The sequence below is a fragment of the Petaurus breviceps genome, unplaced genomic scaffold, assembly GCF_028583685.1.
Source record: "Petaurus breviceps papuanus isolate PSGF00001 unplaced genomic scaffold, PetGlider_PUasm1.0 225, whole genome shotgun sequence".
Lineage (NCBI taxonomy): Eukaryota > Metazoa > Chordata > Mammalia > Diprotodontia > Petauridae > Petaurus > Petaurus breviceps.
In genome coordinates, this window is record NW_027185889.1 from 3,291,243 (window position 1) to 3,312,167 (window position 20,925).

The 20,925-nt window shown below is 42.4% G+C and overlaps 1 pseudogene; it reads right to left on the reverse strand.

The window, feature by feature from the left end:
• Positions 1-13,483: 13,483 nt before the first annotated feature.
• LOC138166657 (elongation factor 1-alpha 1 pseudogene) lies at positions 13,484-15,270 on the reverse strand (annotated as a pseudogene).
• Positions 15,271-20,925: the final 5,655 nt, after the last annotated feature.

Genomic DNA, 20,925 nt, shown 5'->3' on the forward strand with positions numbered 1-20,925 from the left:
GTCACACAGAGAGGGACTAATGTCACATTTGAACTCAGGTCTTCCTGACTCAAGATCCAGCACTCTATCCACTGTGCCACCTAGCTGCATGTGTATATGTTGTATTCATATATGCACACATACCTGCATATACGTGTATTTAAATTATGCATATGTATGTAGGCACAAAAGTTGTTGACTCTCCAAATGAAAGCTTCTAGATGGAAGAAACTATTTTCTTTTTATATCCCCAGTACTTAGCATAGTTGGTACTTGCTACTTTTTGTTTTTGTTAGCCATGTCCAATTCTTTGTGAGCCCATTTGTTTTTGTTGTTTGGTTGTTTATGAGGGGTTTTGGCAAAGAAACTGGGATAATTTGTCATTTCCTCTCCAGTTAATTTTACAGATGAGGAAATGGAGGCAAATAATGCCCCAAATCACACAGCTATAAGTGTCTGAAACCAGATTTGAACTCAGGAGGTTGAGTCCTCCTGACTCTAGACCTGGCGCTCTATCCACTGTGCCCCCTAGCTGCCCTTCCTGGTACACAGTAGACACTTATTAAATGTTTGTCTATTGTTTGATTGATTCAGATACAGTCCCAGTAGTAAGATCTTTAGATTAAGATAATAAATTATTTATGATCATTTCTTTTTTTACATAATTTCAAGTTGATTTCTAGAAAGACTGACCCAATTTATACCTATGCCAGCAGTGAAATCATGACATTATCTGTCTTCCTTCAAATCCTTCCCACTTTTGACTCTTTGTCCATTTGACTGGCAAAATCAGAACGCTGGGATGATTTTATTTGGGGGTTTTTTTATAGTGTTTGTGACATGTTTTTTTTTAAATAGTTGTTGATCATTTGCACTTCTTCTTTTGGAAATTATTTCTTTATCTCTTTTGACATCATTCTCTACCCCAACAAAGGGATTATACTATTCCATACAAATATACCCAGTTTCTTCAAGAGATTCTAAAATTGTGCGGTTGATAAATTGATTGATGTCATTCTAGAAGGAGGCATGAATGTCATTATACACTTCTCTGTCCTGAACCTTATTCTATTTAATATATTTTTTTATTAATAATAAAGTCCTACAAGGAGGGCTAACTGTTTCTAAAAAAGAACTCAGGTGTTATGGACTTAGACTCTCTTCTATCAAGTTGCCTCTACTTTAAACATACCTGCTAATAACACCTCCTTTTTTGGAATACTCCATAGAATAAAATTTGTAAGTCTCATGCATGTTATAATTTGAACCTCACTGGCCTGTTTCAACAACAGATTAGTATCTGAGGTGGAAAGTCAGCAAAGGAAGAAGACCCTGCATTCTTACTAAGGAACTCATGACTATTCTGTCTTTGACTTACTGTGGCATAGAGATAAGAACCAATCCATGAACTCAACCCATCAGTTAGAAGAAGCAATGAGAACTTTGCACATCCCTGGGCATCCTGTGTCTTAAAGAGACATCTCCTAAGATAACAACAGCAAAAACAGCAACAATAACAATAACAATATATATATATATATATATATATATATATATATATATATATATATAAATCTTGTCTTTAAATAGAGCTTCAAGACTTGCAAGGCACTTTACAAATTAATTAATATCATTTTAAATTAATTAATATTATTTAATTAAATTAATATAGGGGTGGCTAGGTAGCACAGCGAGTAAGAGCAATGTCCCCAGTGTCAGGATGACCTGCGAATCGAATCTGGGCTGAAAAACTTAGCACCCACACAGAAACACACGGCCGTGTGACCTTGAGAAAGTTACTTAACCCCAATTGCTTAGGCACAGCCAGGTAGCACAGCGAGTAAGAGTACTAGCCCCAGTGTCGGGATGACCTAGGGATTGAATCCAGGCTCAGACACTTAGCACCACACCCAGAAATAACTGGCTGTGTAACCTTGAGCAAGTTACTTAACCCCAATTGCTTAAAAAAAATTAATTGATATTATTTTAATATTCATTTCATAGATGAGGAAATTGAGGCAGATAGAAGTTAAATGACTTGCTTAGGATAACACAGGTAGTAAATGGATGTGGGCAAATTTGAGCTCAATTCCTGCTGATTCTAGGCCTAGCACTCTAACCATATGACCTGAAGATCATTGCTCCTAAGACCTGACACCCACCTTCTGACAACTGAGATTTGACATCCATTTCCCTGAAAAATCTCTTTCCTAGGTTGAGCCAAGATGGTGGAGTAGAAGCACAAACATGGCATAGGCTCCCACTCCAATCACTTCCAATATATGTAAAAAATTGCTCTAAAAAAAACTTTAGAGCTACAGAACCCACAAAGAGAGAAAAAAAATCTCCCACTGAAGGAAGTCCAGTAGGCCAACAGGAATGGTCTATTGTACCAAGCTGGGAGTCCAGCCCAGTTTGGTGTAAGCCACATGGTTCCAGCCCCAGGGCAGCCCCAACCAGCAGCAGCTAGAGCAGACTTCAGGAGAGTTAATCATCAGTAGCTGTGGCAGTTTCCAAACTTTTCAACCCATAAACGCCAAAGATAAAGTAAAAGATCAGTGTGGAACTCTACTGGAACAGGAAGGGAAACTTAAGAGCTCAGTCAAGCACCTGCCCCCAAGGCAAGAAGCACCTGGAGGTGTGGAGGCCCTGCAGCCGCCATCACTTGGCTGCTTCAAGAGTTGCTGGCCTGCAGATCATAGGAGGACCAAGTGAACGTCCAGAGGGTAATTGCTCTTGCTTTAACCTGCTTGGATCTGTATTGTGGTCTTGGGTGATGGTACTGGGATGTGTGACCAATGAGCCAGAGCTTATGGGGGCTGTAGGGAGGGCACCCTCCTAATAGCTCCCAGCAATTTAGGACATAGATCTCTCCTTTCTTGAAGCAGAGTTCTACTGTGGCAAAGAGCTCAAAAATAATTGCATGGCAATATGAGCAAGCAATGGAAGCACAAACAGACCATAGAATCCTTTTTTGGGGACAAAAAGGATCAAGGAATGAAGTGGGAGGAAGAAAACAAAGTCAGAACTCCTACATCAAAAGCCTTCAAGAAAAATATGAATTGGTTACAGTCCATGGAGGAGCTCAAGAAGGATTTTGAAAATCAAGTAAGAGAAGTGGAGGAAAAATTGGGAAGAGAAATGAGAATGATGCAAGAAAATCATGAAAAATGAGTCAATAACCAGCTAAAGGAGACCCAAAAATACACTGAAGAAAATAACACCTTAAAAAAATAAGACTAATTCAAGTGGCCAGAGACCCAAAAAGCCAATGAGGAGAAGAATGCCTTAAAAAGTCAAATTTGCCAGACAGAAAAGGTATGTCAAAAACTCACTGAAGAGAATGACCTGTCAAAATTAGATTGGAGCAATTGAAAGCTAATGACTTTATGAGAAATTAAGATACTATAAAAGAGATCCAAAGAAATGAAAAACAAATAGAAGGCAATGTAAATTATTTCATTGGAAAAACCACTGACCTGGAAAATAGATCCAGGAGAAATGATTTTAAAATTATTGGACTACCTGAAAGCCATGATCAAAAAAAAAGAGCCTAGACATCATCTTGCAAGAAATTATCATGCAAAATTGCCCTGACATTCTAGAACTAGAGGGGAAAATAGAAATTGAAAGAATTCACCAACCACTTCTTTGAAAAAGATCCCATAAAGAAAACTCCTAGAAATATTATAGCCAAACTCCAGAGTTCCCAGGTCAAGGAGATAATACTGCAAGCAGTCAGGAAGAAACACTTTGAGAATTGTGGAAACACAATCAGGATAACACAAGATCTAGCAGCTTCTACATTAAGGGATCAAAGGGCTTAGAATATGATATTCTGGAGGTCAAAAGAGGTAGGACTGAAGCCAAGAATCACCCACCCAGCAAAACTGAGTATAATGCTACAGGGGAAAATATGGTCATTCAATGAAATAGAGGGTTTTTATGCATTCTTGATGAAAAAACCAGAGCTAAACAGAAAATTTCACTTTCAAATACAAGGAGCAAGAGAAGCATGAGAAAGTAAACAGGAAAAAGAAATCATAAGGAACTTATTACAGTTGAACTATTTACATTCCTACATGGAAAAATGATAGTTGTAACTCATAAGACTTTTCTCAGTATGAGGATAGTTGAAGGGAATATATATGTATATCATATACATATATGTATACATGCATATATATGTATGTATAGGAGGGTGTATGTGTATATAAATATGTATGTGAGTATGGGCATATGTATACACAGACAGAAGGCACAGGATGAATTGAATATGAAGGGATGATATCTAAAAATAAAATTAAGAGGTGAGAGAGGAACTTATTGGTAGAAGAAATAAAAGTAGAGATAGATTAGGGTAAATTATCTCATATAAAAGAGGCAAGAGAACATTGTTACAATGGAGGGGAAGAGCAGAAAGAAGAAAGAGAATGGGACAACCTGATTCTCATTGAATTTGGTTTAAGGAGGGAATAACATACACACTCAATTGTGTATATTACCCTACAGGAAAATAGAGGGCTTGGGAATAAGAGGGGGATGTTAGAACAGAGGGAAGATTGTGGGGAGAGGATAGTTAGAAGCAAATATTTTTGAAAAGGGATAAGGAGAAAATAGAATAACTGGGGGACAGGATAGGATGGAGGGAAATATAGTTAGTCTTTCACAATATAACTACTATGAAAGTGATTTGGGTAACTGCACATGTACAACCTATATTGAATTGCTTATCTTCCCAGTGAGGGTGGGTGAGGAGGGAAGAATGGAAAAAATCTGGAACTCAAAGTTTTAAAAACAAATGTTTAAAAATTTATTTACATGCAACTTGGAAATAAGATATACAAGTACTGGAGTATAGAAACCCATCTTGCCCTACTAGAAATTTAGGTGGTGATGGGATAGGATATAAGAGAGAACAGATTGGGAAAAGGGGTATTCAGTAGGCTTGCTATTTTGGTGTGGGGGTAGGGGAAAGATGGGGAGAAAAAATTGTAACTCAAAATCTTGTGGAAATGAATGCTGAAAACTAAAAATTAATCATTTTTTAAAAAGAAAGAAAAATCTCTTTCCTTGTTCCTATATGCTAGACAATGATGTACCCATTCTTATTAAATCATCTGTGTATCCCAGCAAAGCTGAGAGAATTTTCTGCTGTCTGGCACATAACCGTCATATAGTAAATTCTTAATAAATGGCTGGTTGAATAAAGGACTGAAAAGGGAAAGTAGGAATGAAAGAATGATATTAGGATAGGTCATAAGATTGAACTGACCAGGGGTGGCTAGGTTGCACAGTGAATAGAGCACCAGCCCTGGAGTCAGGAGGATCTGAGTTCAAACATGGCCTCAGACACTCGACACTTACTAGCTGTGTGACGTTGGGCAAATCACTTAACTGCAATTGCCTTGCCTATCCCTCTGGGAAAACAAACAACAAAAAAAAGATTGAACTGATCAAGGATTTGGTCTGCATAAAACCTTAAAGTCTTATACCTTTAGATGAAGGAAATCCTGTTTAAGAAGATTGAGTGACTTGTCCAAAATTGGCTTGTTTTTCAGTCTTGTCTGGCTTTTCATGACCCTGTGGACCATACCGCCCATAGGTTTTCTTGGCAAAGATATTGGAATGGCCCACCATTTACATCTCCAATCAAGGTGAACAAAGGTTAAGTGACTTGCCCAGAGTCACAAGCAAGTAAGTATAGAAGGCTAGATTTGAACTCAGGTCTTTATGACTCCTGGCCCAGAAATCTAGCCTTTGTCACCTAGACACTGGTAAAAGCAACCAAATCAGGATTAGCATCCTGGAGAAGAGAGGAATGAGTGCTGTATTTGCTGTCAGAGGTCCTTGGTTCAATTCAGTCACCTAACTTCTCTGGGCCTCAGTTTCCCTACCCATCAAATGAAAGGTTTGGATTACATGACTTCTGAGGTCCCTTAAAGTTCTGAATCTCTGATCTTATTCTTCAGAGTCTGAAAGTACAGATCTGGTGTGGTTGCTAAGACATGAATAAGATTTAGCAGTAATAAATATTTAATTGGGTTTGTAACTTAGTTCTCCATTTCTTAAACAAAAGGCAATGAATGTTTACAAATGTAATTGTAAATGCTCATCAATAAAAATCTACAAAGTAGTGTTTGCAGTGAATTCTGGCTCCATTTCACTGAATCACTACTGTACTCATTGGCACTTTCACCAAAACATAATTTTCCAGCACTGGGCAGAACCAAAATAGCTAAAATTTATGTAGCCCTTTAAGGTTTGCAAAGGGCTTAAAGTATATCCTCTCATATGATCCTCACAATTTTGTGAGGTCAGTTCTATTATTGTTCCCATTTTACAGAAGAAGAAAATGAAACTCAGTAGTTGGTGAAATGACTTTCCCAGAATGACACTGTCATTTCTTGTCAGAAACAGATTCAAACAAAATCAGATTCAGTCTTGCTGATAGCTCAGAGTTGTACTTGTTCAAGTTGTACAAGTTCCACTTGATCCATGAGAACTGAAATGGCTCTACCCACCACCAACCTTTCCCCTTTCTTATCATATAGATAAACTTTGTACTTTTATTCTTCTACACTAGATTCACCAAAGAGATAGAACCCACCTGAGTGATACCTTCCAAAAGATACTGAGAAGCCCTTCAATCCCTGAAATATAAAATGGGCTTAGAAGTTTCTGTAGCTTAGGGACCTGTGATAGTAAGAAGGAAAGAGACAAACTCTCTGGACCTTGCAAATATTTCCATTGTTGTGAGTCACTCAGTCCAGTGTATGTGAATGGGAAGTATTTTATCAACAGTCTTCCATGTTATCGTGGGAATTCCTTTTAGGTGAGAGATGGCTCATGAGATCCCTTCCAACTATCAGTTCTGTGAATGTTTCTATATTCTCATTCCTATTAAGACATCCATGTTTTCAAGCAAAGCAGAAGTTTGATTTTCTGTTTCTGTTTAAACCAACTAATTAATTTGCTTAGCAATTTCAAAATCATTTGAATACTGCCCTAAGACCACAAATACACAGACACAGACAGATACACACACACACACACACACACACACACACACACACACACACACAATAAATATAGTTCCTAGCAGCAAATTAAAACAGAAAGGATAATGCATGCTTCTTTTTATTTGACTTTTGGGTACTAATTATAGCTAGTTTGAAATTAATTAGTCACCCCAAGTGTCTTCTTACAACCAATCAAGTAGCAACTGTACTGTAATGTCCTTTTTATTTTTTTAAGCAATTGGGGTTAAGTAACTTGCTCAAGGTTACACAGCCAGTTATTTCTGGGTGTGGTGCTGAGTATCTGAGCCCAGATTAGATCCCCCACATCATCCTGACACTGGGGCCAGTGCTCTTACTCGCTGAGCCACCTGGCTGCCCCTAAGCAATTGGGGTTAAGTAACTTGCTCAAGGTTATACGGCCAGGTGTTTCTGGGTGGAGGCTAAGTGTCTGAGCCCAGATTCGATCCCAGGTCATCTCGACACTGGGGCCGGTGCTCTTACTCGCTATGCTACCTGGCCGCCCTGTAATGTCCTTTATGAGCAAAGCAATACATTCAGTTGGGCTAATGCTATGGCTTTGCTACTTCTCATAGGTTCCTATTGATAGGTTATTTCCAGTTTCCAGTGGGAACTTATTTAAATTAATCATGAACATAAGCACTAATTTATATGTTCAAAAGATAAAGGGATTCAGGCAGTAGATCTCAAGAAAAGATGTAAATGGACCTCCATGGAATTTAACATTTAAGATACATAATTTGTGTCACCTCGAGCAAATCCTCAGGTCTCAGTTTCTACATCCATCAGATGAGGCAGTTGGCTTCCAATGTCTATAATTCCATAATATATGAATCTGAAGAATCATAGGAAGCAAATCAGTAATAATTGTACTCCATAAATGGCTATGGAATACATAACTTTTTTTAATTAAGTAAAAGGGACTTCCTTCTGAGCCTAAAATGAAGTTTGAGTAGTATTTGAACCCATTTGTGGAAATATTGAAAAGCTATGCCTTGCAACTGGCTTGCAAGATTGAGTGATTGACTCCAGGGAATGTAGATTCTATTAAATAAAATTCAACAAAAATCTTTGAGATTGAAAATTGAGAATTGCAATTGAATAAGCACCAATTAATAATGAACATCTTTAACTTTGCCCCAAGTGGTAAGTTATGTTTTAATCTTTGCAAATCACCTATATTGAGCAGAAATAAAATGAATTTAGAACCAGAAAGAAACTTAGAACATTGAATCACTATATTACAAAGTTTTAAACCAAGGTTTTCATAGCTTTTGGAGAATATTACTGTCACTAAAAATATTATTACTAATAATATTTTTGCAAAAAGAAAATGTCTTTGTACTGTTAATAAAATATGATTTCATTTTATCTTATCTTTTTAAAATCTCTATTTTTAATAATCCATATAATTATTAGTACAGCAAACAGATATATAATTTCTAGGTAAATATGCATATAACTGTATAGGTGTGTGTTCAATTCTTCTTTTGCTGATAACAGCATGTGATCAAAATTTCTGAGACCAATTTCCTAAAGCATGACATAATTCCAAATAGATTAACCTTCACTCAAGACTTTTGGTTCAGTATCACATGTAGGATATTTTGCATTTGTGAGATGGGCTAGAAGACAGATGCTTGTGCTTAGACTCCAAAGTTATGATGGAATCAACTAGTACTGACTCCTGATTATTAAATTTTTAGTGTGAGCATTTTCACTTTAGTAATCAACACATACTATAGGCTTAGTATTATTTTGTTGATTGCCTAAACTTAAGAAAATGGTGGGGAAAATGTTAAAATGCAGATTAAACTTAAAAGTGTGTCATTTGTGCATTTTTTTTGAAGGCGGGTTATTAAACATTTGCTAGCATATCCAACAATACATTTCTATGATGTTCTGGGAGTTTAGACTCCTTCTAACCAAATGGTATGAATCAGAATGTTTTCCCGTTAAGGAGCAATTATGTCTTCACTTTTATTTCTTAAGATAAACTACTTTCAAAATCATAATATTCTCAAAGATAAATGAGTTAACAACATTCATTTGCAAAATACCATAGACAAAATGGCATGGAAATCTATCCGTCCATACGTAACCATGGGTGGGGAACCTGTGACCTCAAGCCACGTGTGACCCCCAAGGTCCTCAAGTGTGGCCCTTTGACAGAATTCAAACTGCACAGAACAAATCCCTTTATTAAAATAATTTGTTCAATAAAACTTGAACTCAATCAAAATGCTGCATGCAAGGCTAGACAATTCCCTACCACTATAATCTAGACCATCCTAATCATTATTTTTTGTAAGTTTTCATGTTAGCTACCATAATAAATTTAATTGTTCTTTTTTTAGAAACACACAATATACACCTGTATATGGATACATTGGGTATAAAACTTTCTGCCTAATTCAAGACACTTTTAAAGATTAAAGTTACATTTTTACTTTGTTACAGTAAGGATATCGAAATTTAAACTGTCAAATTAGATGGAAAATCCCAATATTCTTAAATACATTTTAATTGAATATATTTAATATTAAAGTGAAATAATATAGCTAGGATACTGATTCTTCTGACCTGAAAGATGCTTTGGGCTTTGTTAGAAACAGGAAACCTCAGAGTTTTAGCTTCAATCAAAGAAAATTCTACATGTGAGTTATGATGTGAGAAAATTCTACATGTGAGTTATCCGAAGCAAAAAAAAAAAGATTAAATGATTTGGTGGGGTCATTTAACTAGGAGATATCTGAGGTGGGATTATACCGATTCTCTCTTCTTAAAAATCCAAGGTCTTATTCACTAGCACCAGTATTGCTGCCTCTAGTCCAACTTAGCATTTTTAGGCGTACAATGAAGACCAAAACTGGGGCAAAGTCAAGATGGCAGAGTAGAAGCAGGACCTCCAAGATGCTCTGGCTTCCACCTTTGCCAATCAATGTAAAAAAGGGACTCTGAACAAACTATGGAGCTGCAGAACCCACAAAATGACACAGAGAAGCTAACCTCCCACTGAGGACAGCCCAGGAGGTCAGCAGGAATTAGCCAGGCCCAGGCCCATTTAGCCCCAGGGCAGGTCTGACCAGCCACAGGCAGGAGGGACTCCAGATGAGCAGCAGCTGTGGTCATTTCCAGAACTATCAACACATAGATGCGTAGGACAAAGTGAGGGGTAAGTGCATTCTGGACTTTGGGACCCAGTAAGTGGGAGTGCATGGGCTTTTGCCCCTGGGCTGAGAAGCCACCGAGATGCCAGCATAGCCAGCCAGGACCAAGTGGCAGGTTCGGCTCCTGGCCTGCAGAGTGTAGGGGGACCAAGTGACAAGTCTGAGGGGTAATCGCTCTTGCTTTAGCCTGCTTGGATTTGCATTGCAGTCTAGGGTGGTGGTTCTGGGGCATGTGTCTAGCTTGCCAGAGTGTGTGGATGCCTCAGAGAGGGCACCCACTTAATACCTCCAGTAGCTGAGAAAATCCCAATGTTTGGGATGAAAGCTCCCCTGTCTGGTGGCAGAGTCCTACTGTGGCAAAAAACCCAGGGGTCAAGTGACTGAGGAGAAACATGACCAGAGAAATAAAACAAAGAAGACAGAAGATTCCAACATTAGACCCATATTTTGGGGACAAAAAGGAGCAAAGCATGGAACAGGAGGAAGACAGTGCAGTCAGAACTCCCGCAACAAAAACTTCAAAGGAAAATACGAGCTGGTTTCAAGCCACAGACAACCTTAAGAAGCAGATAAGAGAAGTGGAGGAAAAATTGGGGAAATAAATGGGAATGATGCAAAAAAATTACAAAATAAGTGTCAATAGCCTGACTGAGGAAAACAACACCTTAAAGATAGCCTAACTCAAAAGGCAAAAGAGGCTCAAAAAAGAAAATGAGGAGAAGAATGCTTTAAAAAGCCAAATTTGCCAGATGGAAAAAGAATCTCAAAAGCTCACTGAGGAGAATGATTGCTTCAGAATTAGATCGGAGCAAATGGAAGCAAATGACTTTGTGAGAAATAAAGATGCTGTTAAGCAGATCCAAACAAATGAAAGAATAGAAGGCAATGTGAAATATCTCATGGGAAAAACTACTGACCTGGAAAATAGATCCAGGAGAGATAATTTGAAAATTATTGGAATACCTGAAAGCCATGATCAAAGTAAGAACCTAGAAATCATCCTCCAGGAAGTTCTCAAAGAAAACTGCACTGATGTTTTAGAACCAGAGGGAAAAATACAGGTTGAAAGAATCCACTGATCACCTCCTGAAAAAGATCCCAAAAAGAATCCTCCTAGGAATATTATAGCCAGGTTCCAGAATTCCCAGATTAAAAAGAGAATATTACAAACACCCAGGAAGAAACAATTTGAATATTGTGGAAACACAATCAGGATAACCCAGGATCTGGCAGCATCTACACTGAGGGATCAAAGGGCTTGGAATATGATATTCCAGAGGTCAAAGGAGCTGGGATTAAAACCAAGAATCACCTACCCAGCAAAACTGAATATCATGTTCAGGGGAAAATATGGCTATTCAGTGGAATAGAGGACTTTCAAGCATTCTTGCTGTAAAAAACGGAGTTGAATAGAAAATTTGACATTCCGATACAAGAAGCAAGAGAAACATTAGAAGGTAAACAGAGAAAAGAAATCATAAGGAACTTATAAAAGTTGAACTATTAATATTCCTACATGGAAAAACAATAATTGTACCTCATGAAACTTTGTCAGTATGAAAATAGTTGAAGGGAATAGAAATTATATATATATATGTCTATATATGAGGGTATATGGGCATATGATTACATATGTGAATGTGTGTATATATGTTTACAGGTATACATAGATAGAGAGAGGGCACAGAACCAATTTAAAAGGAAAGGATGATACTTAAAAGATGAAATTAAGAGGTGAGACAGGAATATAATGAGAGGAGATGGGGAGAGACAGAATGGGGTAAACTATTTCATAAAGAAGAGGCAAGGGAGGGGTGGCCAGGTGGATCAGCAAGTAAGAGCAACGGCCCCAGAGTCGAGATGACCTGGGATCGAATCCGGACTCAGATACTTAGCACCACACCCAGAAATAACTGGCCGTGTAACCTTGAGCAAGTTACTCAAACCCAATTGCTTATAAGAAAAAAACAAAAAAGAAGAGGCAAGGGAAAATGGTTACAATGGAGGGGAAGAATAGGAAGGCAAAAGGGAATGGGTCAACCTTATTCTCATTGAATTTGGCACAGAGAGGGAATGAAATACACACTAAATAGGGTATCTCACCCTACAGGAGGGTAGGGGGGAAGGGGATTAGAGGGAGGATCATGGGAGGGAGGGCAGGTTGAGGGGGGAGGGAAGTTGGAAGCATCCACTTTTGAAAAGGGACAGGACCAAAGTAGAAATGGGAGGTGGGATAGGAGGGAGGGAAATATAGCCAGTCTTTTACAATATATCTACTATGCTATTGTTTTGCATTAGCTACACATGTACAACCTATACTGAACTGCTTATCTTCCCAGTAAGGGTGGGTGACAAGGGAGGAAGAGAATGAATCTTTAATTCAAAGCTTTAAAATAAAATGTTTAAATATATATGTATATATATACATATATACATTCATGTGTATAGTATTATTAATACTATTTTATATGTAATTGGGAAATAAGATATACAGGCACTGGGACATAGAGATCCACCATGCCCTACTGGAAAATTTGAAGGGGGCATGGGAGAAGATATAGGAGAGAATGGATTGGAGGAGGGGATATCCTGTGAGACTGCTGTTTTGGGGCGGTGGGTAGGGGGGAAACAGGGAGATAATTTGCAACTCAAATCTGGGGCGGTGGGTAGGGGGGAAACAGGGAGATAATTTGCAACTCAAATCTGGCAGAAATTAATGATGTAAATCAGAAATTAATAAAGCATTTGAAAAATGAAAAAAAATGCAGACCAAAAGAGGTGATTTGCCCAGGGTCATAGAAGTAGCAAATAGAAGGAATAGCATTTCAAATCAAATCCTCCAAGCAAGCTGCTCATTAACCAGCCTACTTTTATCTATCACGGAGGAAAATGCATCATTACTTCTTATGAGTTCTCTGCTCTGCTCTTACCTGCTTCAACAAAGTAGTTCTCATTTCTCATCTAAGGTGGCCTGTATAAAAGTTTTCCAGTAACTTATTTAATATCCTGTCTTCTAAACTGGAAAGAAAGACCACACAGCATACAATTTTCACTGATAAGGTATAATTTCTTTTGGAAATAGAGAAGTCATTTGTCTCTGGAAAAATATTGTCTTCTGTTATTCTGTAAGGGATAGGTTAAAAGCCTACCAATTTTTATGAGTAAAATATCATGCAATATTTCATTTTAAAAGTTCATTAAGTTTAGCATGTCATAATAAATTAGTATCATTTATTAGCAATACTTTCCATACATTCTCTCATTCAATACTCACATTAAGCCTGTAAGCAAGTATTATGTTTATTCTTTTTTTTTTCGCATTAAACTATTTTAATGGTCTCAAAATTCTGTGACAGATTTTTGGTCAAGTTGTTTCCATTTAAAAATTACTGATTTTAAAAACTAATAACTTAAAACTGCCACGAAACAAATGGTCCACAAAAACATTCCTTTCCTCCTGAAGTTTTTACGATGCATTGTAATCATTAACCAGTCTTTTACTATTAAACTTAAATGGCCAATTGAGACAAACAGTTCTGAGACCGTTCTTCCACCACTGATTAAGACTGGGGTGGCAGGTGTTGTACAGAATATTCATTTAGCCTTCTGAGCCTTCTGGGCAGATTTTGTGACCTTGCCAGCTCCAGCAGCTTTCTTGTCAACTGCCTTGATAACACCAACTGCAACAGCCTGCCTCATATCACGGACAGCAAAACGACCCAGAGGAGGATAATCAGAGAAGCTCTCCACACACATGGGCTTGCCTGGAACCATGTCAACGATGGCAGCATCACCAGATTTCAGGAACTTAGGGCCATCTTCCAGCTTCTTACCAGAATGACGATCGATCTTTTCCTTCAGTTCAGCAAACTTGCAAGCAATGTGTGCAGTGTGACAATCCAGAACAGGTGCATAGCCAGCACTGATTTGGCCTGGATGGTTCAGGATAATAACCTGTGCAGTGAAACAAGCTGCTTCCATAGGTGGGTCATTCTTGCTATCACCAGCCACATTACCATGGCGTACATCTTTGACAGACACATTCTTCACGTTGAATCCAACATTATCACCTGGCAGAGCCTCACTCAAAGCTTCATGGGTGCATTTCAACAGACTTTACTTCAGTTGTAACATTGACTGGGGCAAAGGTGACCACCATGCCTGGTTTTAGAACACCAGTTTCCACTCGGCCAATGGGTACAGTACCAATACCACCAATCTTGTAGACATCTTGGAGGGGTAGACAAAGGGGCTTGTCAGTTGGACGAGTTGGTGGCAGAATGCAATCCAAAGCTTCAAGCAGGGTAGTTCCATTAGCATTACCATCCTTACAAGTGACTTTCCATCCCTTGAACCAAGGCATATTAGAGCTTGGCTCCAGCATGTTGTCACCATTCCAACCTGAAATTGGCACAAAAGCTACTGTGTCAGGGTTGTAACCAATCTTCTTAATATAGGTACTGACTTCCTTGACAATTTCTGCGTATCTCTTCTGGCTGTAAGGGGGCTCGGTGGAATCCATTTTGTTTACACCAACTATCAGTTGTTTTACATCTAGTGTGTATGCCAGAAGGGCATGCTCACGGGTCTGCCCATTCTTTGAGATACCAGCTTCAAATTCACCAACACCAGCAGCAACAATCAGGACCGCACAGTCAGCCTGAGATGTTCCTGTAATCATGTTCTTGATAAAGTCTCTGTGTCCTGGAGCATCAATAATGGTCACATAGTACTTGCTGGTCTCAAATTTCCACAGGGAGATATCAATAGTGATACCACGCTCACGTTCAGCCTTCAGTTTATCCAAGATCCAGGCATATTTGAAGGAGCCCTTTCCCATCTCAGCAGCCTCCTTCTCGAACTTCTCAATGGTTCTCTTATCAATTCCACCACATTTGTAGATAAGGTGACCTGTGGTTGTGGACTTGCCCGAATCTACGTGTCCAATGACGACAATGTTAATATGAGTCTTTTCCTTGCCCATTTTTGTGGAGGTTTAGCGATGGTTTTCACAACACCTGTGTTCTGGCGGCAAACCCGTTGTGGAAAAAAAAAACTATTATGTTTATTCTTTCACAGATGAGGTGATGGGGGAGGGGGAGGGGCTTTGGGTGGTGCCATGGTTGTTTTGAATGAATATGTATAAGCTTGATGGGGAGATCACCATATAAGGCCATGGGGTGATCACCATATAAGGCTATAAATGTAAGACTGCGATATGATTGGCTCGGACTCGCTATATATTTTCTCGTGTGAGAGGGCTCTCTCTCTCTCTCTCCGCCATGTAACTGCTGAAGAATAAACCACCCCGCTTCACTCCTCCGCCTTCTGTCTGGTGTTTTTCCCCGTGAGGGGCCGGTGACGACCGAAGACCTGGGATGGGTAAGTAAGAGGGCCGTAGGGCTAGTCGTCTAGATCTGTTGTAAGGGTAAACGCCCGCAACAGATTTTGGTGCCCAACGTGGGGCTGACCCTTCGGGACGACTAGCTGGCGGACGGCCTGCTGGACGCAGCTGGTCTGCTCCAGTCGCCAGGCAGCCTCGAGGCCACTGTAGCCTCGGGAAGAGGACAAGATGGGAACAGGGCATAGTATCCCTGTATTTAGGCCGGAGGAGAAGGGGGTGATTGCGGCGCAACTTTATAAGCTCTGCGCCCAAAGGGGGGCAAAAATCCCCATTAAGACCTGTAGGGAGTTTATAGATAAGATCTGGGACATATGCCCTTGGGTCAGGCATGTCGGCATACAGGCCGATAGATGGAGAGTTGTGGGACAGCAGATGGCAGCTTTTGAGAATGGCTGCCCTGGTTCGCTAACACCCACCGATTTTTCGGTCTTTAAGATAGTGGACGCGGCATTGAATCCTTCCCTGATTGCCGCTTCCCGGTCCTTGGCCACACAGGTAGGCTCCTCATTAGCCGGGTCAGATTTAGAGTTAGAAAAAGGGAAGAATAAGGAACTGAAGGACCCAGGGGGCGTCGGTCAATATCCGTGGGAGGACTTAAGAGCTGTGGTAATGAATCAGGCGGCGGATAGTTCCGCTAGCAGTTCAGAAGGGGAAGATGAAGGTAAAAGGAGTGGGCGCCAAGATGGCGCCCGGGGATCGAGGGAGAGAAGAAGGACCCGGAAGGACACTCCCTCACGTTGGGAGAGGAGGGAGAGACGGGAGAACAAAGGGGAAACGGATGCAGGGGGCGTGCTCCCCACTTCCGCGCCCTTTACCTCCGCCTTGCCACCAAGCACCTCCTGTTTGCCAGGCAATTACTGTCCTGCCCCGTCTTTCGCTGCTAGTTCCGCATATGTCGCCCCTCCCTGCCCTCCGCCCCCGCCTCCTCATTATGAGAAAAGGCGAGAGGAGAGTATTTGTGAGGGAGAGGGGTTAATAAGGTGGAGCCTCCGTGTGGCGGCGGAGGCGGGCGCGGAGGTGGACTTCGCCTCTTGGGATGTCTATCCCATTTTGACTGATCCCCTTACGGGTCAGCGTACTCATTCTCCCATCCCATATAAGACATTGAAAGAGTTCAAAGAGGCGGTGACTAAGTATGGCCCCTCTTCACCTTATGTTAGGAGGCTACTTATGAACCTAGTGACCGCTCACCCCTGGACCCCGGGGGATTTTGACGAGCTAGCTATGTCCTGTCTAGACCCTGCTATGCATCTTGCCTTCCAGGCACAAGTGAAGAGGGAGGCCCGGCATTTGGCCCGATTTAGACCTGGCAGGGCCCCTCAAGACACTGAGCACTTAATTTGTGGCACTGGCCATTTTTCCAACCTGGCCGTGAAGGCAGCCTATGGGCAGTTAGAATTAGATGATGTCAAGGCCGCACACATAGCGGCCTGGGAGAAGGTTTCTGCCAAGGGTATGACAGGGGGCCCTAAATTAGTCGGCCTGAAACAAAGACCTGATCAGACCCCCCTTTCTTTTGTTAACCAAGTTCAGGAGACGGTCCATAGGACCCTAGGCAGCGGCCCTGGGATGGACATACTCATTAAGCAGTTGGTTAAGGAAGGCTTGCGCTCCAGGGAGGCAGCTGCGGTGGCATCCCTGCCATCGGAGGCCCCCTTGGAGGACGTCATAGACAAGTTAATGGACCTGCCCCCGGAAAATCCGATTGCACAGTTGGTTTGCACTGCCCAGGATAGGGACCGCCAGCTTGTACAGGCGCTGGAAAAATTGACAGTCTCGAATACAGAGAGGGAACAGAGCCTCTTGGCGGCTATACAACAACTCAGCTTGTCAGCCCAGAAAGGTCCCGGCAAGCAGGCTTGTTTTCAATGTGGTCAATACGGCCATTATAAGGCCCAGTGCAAAGCCACCTCCAGGGGAACACCTCCTAAGTGTTTTAACTGTGGATGCCTTGGCCACATAGCGCGGTTTTGTCGCGCCAAAAACAAACAGGACAACGGACAAGCCCCTTTGGAGACCGGGGTCTCCCCCGGATCTCAACCGCAGGGAAACGGCGGGTGGAGGGGCCCAGCCGCAGGGCCCCTCCCCCATCCTCGTTAAGCGGCAATTATCCTCAGTTTGTAAGAGTCAGGGCCTCTCCTGGAAAACAACCCTCCATCTTTACACTTCCCCCTGGAGAGGCGATAACAGTCCCTGTCCATTTGCCTTTCCACCCAGCTGTAGTGACCAGCCTAGAAGGCTCTCCTGACTTTGAGGTCCCCACCCAAGTAGCAGAGGATATGGAGGCAGTGTTGACCCTGTTTAATCCACACTGCACCCCCGTCTCTATACGGGCTGATCAGATCATTGCTAAGGCGTTTCCCGTCGGCCCCTCATCCCAGCATCCTTGCCAATTGAATTGGGCTCGTTCCATCACTTTGAACCGTCCCACTTTGATTATTCATGTTGAGAATTATCCGATCTTAGGGATCATTGATACGGGGGCTGATTGTTCAGTCATTAATTTGGATCAGTGGAGGAAAGAATGGCCCTTGATGGTTGCATCCACGCCGGTCCAGGGAGTGGGGGGGAACAAGAGAGCTCAGAGATCGGCTCGTGCCCTCTCGTGGTCGGTGGATGATAATGCAGGCAGGTTCACTCCTTTGTGTCTCCCCGAGTTGCCTTATGCTCTGTGGGGGCGGGATGTCCTTGCGCAAATGCAACTCTCCTTAGTAACCCCGGACTGCTTACCGGGAAATGGATAGGGACCACTCTCGATTTGAGCTTCGCCCCGAAACTGACCTGGACGAATAACCGCCCGGTCTGGGTTGAGCAGTGGCCCCTTAAAGCCGAGAAGCTCACTGCTTTACAAGAAATTGTTGGCTCCCTTTTGCGGAATGATAGGATTGAACCCTCCTTTAGCCCATATAATTCCCCAGTTTTTGTCATTAAGAAGAAATCAGGAAAATGGAGGATGCTTGTAGACCTCAGAGCTATAAATGCCTGTTTGCTCCCGATGGGCTCATTACAGCCTGGCTTGCCTATGCCCGTAGCTATCCCCCAAAATTGGCATATCGCAGTCATTGATATCCAGGACTGCTTTTACAGCATTCCCCTACACCCTGGGGACAGGGAGAAATTTGCCTTTTCTGTACCCTCTATAAATTTCCAGGCTCCCTCTAAGAGGTTTCAGTTTAAGGTTCTGCCCCAAGGAATGGCTAATAGCCCTACCCTCTGCCAGTTCTATGTCGCCCAGATCTTGGAGCCAATTAGTGATCAATACAAAGAGTTCATAATTATCCATTACATGGATGATATTCTTGTTGCTGGCCCTACAGCTGGAAAGGTGCAGGAATGCCTTTCCTTCATGATGCAGACATTGGCTCAACAGAATTTTGTTATAGCTCCCGAGAAGGTACAGAGGCACCCCCCCTATGAGTATTTGGGACACAGGATTACCGCTAGTGCTGTTCAAAGGACCTTGCCTCCTATCAAATTGAGTGTTTATAAGACCTTGAATGACTTCCAGAGGCTGGTTGGCGCCTTCCAATGGATTAGAGCCACAGCCCCCTTGCCTGCCAGTGTGATGCAACCTTTGTATGAGCTGCTCCGAGGAGACTCTTCGCTGAGTTCCCCTAGGAGCTGGACCCCAGAAGCGGTTCAGGCAGTCGAGGAGGTTCTGAAGAGGGCCCAGACCACCTTGACTCGTTACATTCCCGGCTCTCCAGTTTATTTCCAAGTACTGAGTGACAGCGGCCCACAGTGGGGCTGCCTGTTCCAAAAGCAGGGATGTCTAGAGTGGTTGTACCCAAAGGTGAGCAAGGCGTCCCTGGTGGATAAATGGGAGGCTTATTGCCTTTTTGCCCTTCAGGCTTTACATCGTTGTCGTTGCCTGTTTGGGTGGGACTTTGCCTTGAATTGCTCCATTTCCCCGGAGCTTGCCATGACTTTAGCCCAGGAGTCCCTGTCCTGGGCGACCCTTCTGACTTTGGTGAGGACTTGTAAGGTCTCTCGCCCTGCTTTGCTCCGTATGTTTGCCTCTTTGGAGCTGAGACCCCCTATACCGGTGGTGTCTGGTGTGCCCGTGCAGGGCCCTAATGTTTTTACTGATGCAACAAAGGACCGCCGCGCAGTAGTTTATGATCCGAGTGTTCCCCACACCTGGCTTTTCAATACTCCATACACATCCACCCAAAAGAATGAGCTGTTTGCTGTGCAACAAGCCCTTCGGCTATATGCTGATGTTCCTTTTAATTTGATTACAGACAGCCAATATTGCGCCCTCATGCTGCCCCGACTCCCTTCCGCGTATATTTCTCCGCGCACTGCGGTCTTGAGGCTCCTTCAAGAGGTTCAGGAGCTACTTCAGCTTAGGCGCCACCCTCTTTATGTGCTGCATGTTCGGTCGCACATTACTGCTGTGGGTCCCATTTACTCTGGGAACGCACAAGCGGACCAGGCCCTCCACGCAGTTAGCCTTTCCCCACCCTCTCTCCCCCCGAAAGATTCCCCTGCACAGTTGGCACATGCTAAGTTCCATATCTCAGCTCGGTCTCTTAGGGCTCTTTATGGTGTGCCGAAGAGCGAGGCCAGACTTATTGTCCGGTCATGTATTGTGTGTGCCCCCTTCCGCCCTCGCATTAAGGAGGACGCATTTAACCCCCGAGGTACTGCCCCCAATGAGCTTTGGCAAATGGATGTTACACATCTTGGCTCTAAGTTTATCCATGTTTGTGTTGATACCTTCTCATCTTTTGTCTTTGCTTCCCTGCAGCCCCGTGAGTCGACCAGGGCTGTTATTGCCCATCTCTATGAAATGATTTCTATCCTAGGAGTGCCATTAGCCTTAAAGACTGATAATGGCCTGGCATATACTTCCAAGGCTTTTGCCTTGTTCTGTACTGAATTTTCTATTCAACATGCTACAGGCCTCCCCTACAACCCTACCGGGCAAGCCCTTGTTGAACGGGCGAACCGTACACTTAAGACCGTCCTGTTTAAACAAAAAGGGGGAATATGCAGGTCGGTCACTCGTCAAGAGTTGGCCCAGGTTGTCTTTACCTTAAATTTCCTGCAAGTTAGAGATGACGGCACCACTGCCGCCATGAGGTTCTGGAGCACCTCCGGTGAGAACACCACCTCTTCTCCATTGACCCTCCCCGCACCTAGCCGGGCACTGCCCGGTTCCAGGGTAATGTGGCAGGATAAGGGGGGCCAATGGCACGGCCCTGTAAAAGTGGTTGGAAGAAGGCCCGGCCACCTTTCCTTTTTTCCAAATAATGACCCAACAGCGGTACAGCAATGGGTGCCCCTTCACAAAGTTAGGGATCTTGATTAAGGCACCACCCCCGAC